This window comes from Dreissena polymorpha, chromosome 13, assembly GCF_020536995.1.
Source record: "Dreissena polymorpha isolate Duluth1 chromosome 13, UMN_Dpol_1.0, whole genome shotgun sequence".
Classification (NCBI taxonomy): domain Eukaryota; kingdom Metazoa; phylum Mollusca; class Bivalvia; order Myida; family Dreissenidae; genus Dreissena; species Dreissena polymorpha.
In genome coordinates, this window is record NC_068367.1 from 20,764,833 (window position 1) to 20,770,832 (window position 6,000).

The following is a 6,000-nucleotide window of genomic DNA, read 5'->3' on the forward strand; positions in this document are numbered from 1 at the left end:
TATTGTCACATGCTCATTTTAATGCAAATATGCGACATTTTATATTAGAACATGGCAATTAAAGGGACCTTTTCGCTTTTTGGTAAATTGACACAATTAAAAAAAAATCTGTTAAGATTTGCAATTTCTATGCACCCGGTAGGATGGACTATAGCAGTTGAACTGTTCTTCAGTCTGTCTGTCTGTCTGTCAGTCTGTGCGTCTGTCGGAAAACTTTAATATTGGCCATAACTTTTGCAAAATTGAAGATATATCAACTTGATATTTGGCATGCATGTGTCAAGGTCACGGTCATCCTTCAAGGTCAAAGGTCAAATATATGGCTTCAAAGTGGCGCAATAGGGGGCATTGTGTTTCTGACAAACACATCTCTTGTTTTTTGTAGTTACGATGTTTGTGAGGAAACAGCTAGTAATACTGAACATTTACAATGCTCTTAAAATATCTATTATATGCATCTTTTGATGATTTAAAAGCCTGAAAATAATAAAGCGTTGCAACGCTGAAGGATTTAATAATTTGGAGAGTTTGTTTGTTGTCGTTATATTTTGCCACACTATGAGGATTGCTTATATAAAGTATAAAATACATCACTTATTGTATGAGCACGTACGGATGGCCGATTGCTCTAAGCAATAGACTTTTAATCCAGGGGTCAGTGAATCAAGCCCAGTTGAGGGTTACTTTTTTTTTTCTTAAATTTTATTCTTGTTTTTTTACTGGAGCTTTTTAGATCCAATGTTTAAAATTATCAATAAACAGAATTTTATGAAAAACTTCAATATCTGCCGAAATCTGTGAAAAGGTCCCTTTAACACATCCCTTATCTTTCAACAGAGAGACTACCACCCATTTAGCACATTATTAGTAATATTGGGCATCTAATGAGTACAGCTTTCAACAGATACTCGTCAGCCTAGAATTGAGCAGAAAACTGTTGTATCTGTGAAACTATTCTGTATCAGATATAATATTTATACACCCAATTATTAAAATTTATATTTTCTATTTAGCATTAAGATGACACCAATCTTTAGTTTTGGAGGTAATAACAGTAACTCCAGGGTTTTTGTGCATAATAGTTTGACAGGTTCTCAAGTTGTGACTGGGTATTTATGGGGGAATTGGTTAAATGGAAGACACTTTGACAAATTTAAATGGTGTTTTAGTATTTTACGTTATTATCCAATTATTGCCTACATAGATACATCAGGTTTTAAAAATAGTATATGAATAAATCTTGTTTTGAATTTAATAGAGCACATGGTTTATTAAAGATTTTAGATGAATGTAATTTAATAATTGGAGGGGGCAGGGGGTTACAGGGGTGTTGGGAATTTGGCGCGCCGTCGTGTGACGCCGCCGAATAACGTCATATACATGCACGTCATCTTGTTATTATTGTTCAGTTGATTTATTGTTATGATTGAGAAAGGAGGACATTAAAACTCAAAACACAATGCTAGAATTATTTATTCATTTCAAGTATACAAGGGGTTTAAACCATTTCAATTTTTTGCAGAAAATCCCCTATCCATCTATTATTTGTCCAGTTTGAAAAATACTGTTTTCATTCCAGACTTCACAATTTTTACAAGTACCCCACTTGCAACAACCAATCTGGGGGCATTGAAAAAAGAATATTTTATTTATTCTGGTATGATGTATTATTCAAATACTGAAACATGTGATCTGGAATACATGATAACTATCATTCTAGTTGGAAGCCTTGTTTTGTTTCTCTCAAAAATATAGAAAATATACAAAACCATCATTTTGATTGGTTTTCTTTTTTCTTAAATCATGCATCAGTGTCACTTCAATACATGATTGATTCTAAAGGTATCACTTCAATACATGATTGATATTATCACTTCAATACATGATTGATTCTAAAGAAAAATTAACCAAATTGATTTACTTAAATAAATTGATTTATTGGTGTGATCATGTAATTTATTATTGAAGCAAGAATGTCTGCCTTAACGTAGATTTGTATCTGCTTCATGTAAAGAAACTCTTACATAGTTAACTGCTATGTTTGCTCCACAGTTGTTTCCCCTACATTTGTTAATTTCATGTAAAAGAACTCTCACATAGTTAAATGCTTTGTTTTATCCATAGTTGTTTCCTCGACATTTATTAATTTATTTGGGGGACAATCATGTGCCAGACCAGTTACAAAATTTGGGGGGGGGGGTAATAAGCGCAATTATTTGTCTGTCTGTGCATCTGACTGTTCATTCTTCTGTTTGTATTTGGAGTTACTATACTTTTCTTCCATTTTTGTCTTGCATTTCTCTCTTTTTTTGTACAGAAATGAACTTAAAGCATACACAATTATAACTACCCATTATACCTTTGTTCATGACTATTACATGCTATATATAATTTTGGTTTATATTGGTACTTTTATGATATCTGTATAAATAGTATTCATGTATGTACGTTTATATGAATTTCTGAAAAAAGATTACAAAAAAATAAATGAATAAAATAAAGAGTTAATATACACTTTGGGAAACTAAATATGATTTTCTATATAAAAGCTTAAACAAAAAAGAAAAAAAAATTATTGTATTGTATTCATTTTTACCTTGCGGTCAAGGATAACCCATGAAAGTGCAAGCACTTATTTCCAATGGGGTCCGTTGGTTTTGCTGAAGAGACAGAAAGCAGAAGAGACAGTATTGAGATACAAAGAATCCGGGGGCGATACCCTAGCTCTTTGTGAATAAATACCTTGGTTCTTTTACGTGCTCAGTGTATAGCACCGATACACGCGAGAATTTCCTGGGTTTCATACCAGTACATCTCTAGTTGGGTGGGAAACACTTGAAGCATTTCTGAAATTTCCAGTGCCCCGGCCGGGATTTGAACCGGGGACCTCTGGAATGGTAGACCAGAGTGTTACCACTCGACCACCGCACCACCCATTATGTTATTATGCACTTATCACAAGTAATTACAAGCTAATGCTTGATCAGATAATATTGTGTCTGGAATCCTGACAATCTATGAATTCTAAATAGCCTTTTGATGATTTTTCTTAGCAATACCTTAATTGTAATTAGTGCTAAGACTAAAATGGTTACAAACTCTATGTATTTGAAGGTCAAATAGGATTCTGGAACCAATTTATTTTGGGTGCTGGATGCATTGCTTTAGTACAACAAAAGCAAGGAAACTCCGTGAACATTATCAGAAGAGACAATCAAATAAAACTTTACCTCATGACATCACACTTCAATGTTAAATTACAATAATGTTAAATCATTTGAATTGCAACTGTTGTTTTATTGTTTTAGTAGAGGTTGTATCAGAATCCTGGTCAATGGTCCTGCAGTTAGAAAGTGCGTCTGATCTAAAAACTGATGTGGATTTGATCGAAAGAAAAAAGCTATCATATGAGCTTATTATTTGTAGATCATAATAATGGTAGCTGTTAAAAAAAAGAACAAAAGCAAATTTATATCGATTGAATATTGAGTGTTATACATAACTGTTTATAAAGCTGTTTCTTACATCATTCACTCAGTTTGATTGGCCCAGTCAGTCTTCAGGTCTGAACAACAGCAGAAATTAATTGAGCCTTCAGGTCTAAAAGACTTGTACAAACTCAGACCACTTTAGAAATTGACCAAGCCTTTAGGTCTAAAAGATTTAAGCTAACTCTGCATGACCACTTCAGAAAAAGATCAAGCCTTCAGGTCTTAACAGATTTTGCTTACCCTGACCACTGCAGAAATTGTTCCAGCTTTGAGGTTTAAATTAGGCTTGTGCTAACTCTACCCTACCACTGCAGAAATTTACCAAGCCTTCAGGTCTCAAAGGCTTGTGCTAACTCTACCCTACCACTGCAGAAGTTGATCCAGCCTTCAGGTCTGAAACACTTGTGCTAACTCTGCATTACCACTGCAGATTGATTCAGCTTTCAGGTCTGAAACACTTGTGATAACTATGCATGACCACTGCAGAAATTGATTTAGCTTTCAGGTCTGAAACACTTGTGCTAACTCTGCATGACTACTGCAGAAATTGATCCAGCCATCAGGTCTGAAACACTTGTGCTAACTCTGCATTACCACTGCAGATTGATTCAGCTTTCAGGTCTGAAACACTTGTGATAACTATGCATGACCACTGCAGAAATTGATTTAGCTTTCAGGTCTGAAACACTTGTGCTAACTCTGCATGACCACTGCAGAAATTGATTCAGCTTTCAGATCTGAAACACTTGTGCTAACTCTACCCTACCACTGCAGAAATTGATTCAGCTTTCAGGTCTGAAACACTTGTGCTAACTCTACCCTACCACTGCAGAAATTGATTCATCTTTCAGGTCTGAAACACTTGTGATAACTATGCATGACCACTGCAGAAATTGATTCAGCTTTCAGGTCTGAAACACTTGTGATAACTCTGCATGACTACTGCAGAAATTGATTCAGCTTTCAGGTCTAAAACACTTGTGCTAACTCTTCATGACTGCTGCAGAAATTGATTCAGCTTTCAGGTCTGAAACACTTGTGCTAACTCTTCATGACTGCTGCATAAATTGATCCAGCCTTCAGGTCTGATACACTTGTGCTAACTCTGCATGACCACTGCAGAAATTGATCCAGCCTTCAGGTCTGAAACACTTGTGCTAACTCTGCATGACCACTGCAGAAATTGATCCAGCCTTCAGGTCTGAATTACTTGTGCTAACTCTGCATGCCCACTGCAGAAATTGATTCAGCCTTCAGGTCTGAAACACTTGTGCTAACTCTGCATTACCACTGCAGAAATTGGTTCAGCCTTCAGGTTTTATCCAGCCTTCAGGTCTGAAACACTTGTGCTAACTCTGCATGACCACTGCAGAAATTGATCCAGCCTTCAGGTTTTATCCAGCCTTCAGGTCTGAAACACTTGTGCTAACTCTGCATGACCAATGCATAAATTGATTCAGCTTTCAGGTCTGAAACACTTGTGCTAACTCTTCATGACTGCTGCATAAATTGATCCAGCCTTCAGGTCTGATACACTTGTGCTAACTCTGCATGACCACTGCAGAAATTGATCCAGCCTTCAGGTCTGAAACACTTGTGCTAACTCTGCATGACCACTGCAGAAATTGATCAAGCCTTCAGGTCTAAAACAATTGTGCTAACTCTGCATGACTGCAGAAATTAATTCAGCCTTCAGGTTTCAAACACTTGTGCTAACTCTGCATGACCACTGCAGAAATTGATCCAGCCTATAGGTCTGAAACACTTGTGCTAACTCTGCATGACCACTGCAGAAATTGATTCAGCCTTCAATTCTCAAAGACCTGTGCTATCTCTTCATGACCACTGCAGAAATTGATTCAGCCTTCAGATTTCAAAGACTTGTGCTAACTCCCCATAACCACTGCCTAAATTGATCAAGCCTTCAGGTCTGAAACACTTGTGCTGACTCTGACCACTGCAGAAATTGATTCAACCTTCAGGTCTGAAAAACTTGTGATAACTCTGACCACTGCAAAAATTGATTCAGCCTTCAGGTCTGAAACACTGATGCTAACTCTTCAAGACCTTTTCAGACATTGATCAAGCCTTCAGGTCACTGTGACTTTGTTGTGCTAACTCTGCATGGCTGCTGCAGAAATTGACTAATCCCTTGATTTTATTGGCAATAAGTTCACTTTAATCATGATAAAATTCAGTACTTGATTGCTTGAGCATGATGATTTGCAAAAATGTTTGCATTCTAAGATAGCGGTTGAAGAGATTGATCTGTGTAGGAGCGGTTGTTTGCTGCTCTGACATGTGCTTAGCAGCAATGTTGTTCTTGTCTATTGTTCTATAGAGATACTGCAGTCAATGCATTATATTAATATCTTTTCAAATATCTAGCAGTGTAGTTAGAAGCGTATGGTGTCTTCTCCCTGCCTGCTAAGACTATCATCATAATTATGTTGACTTAAGCTTTTACACTACGTGTCTGTTTGAGAAAAAATTATATTGTTTTGAATGG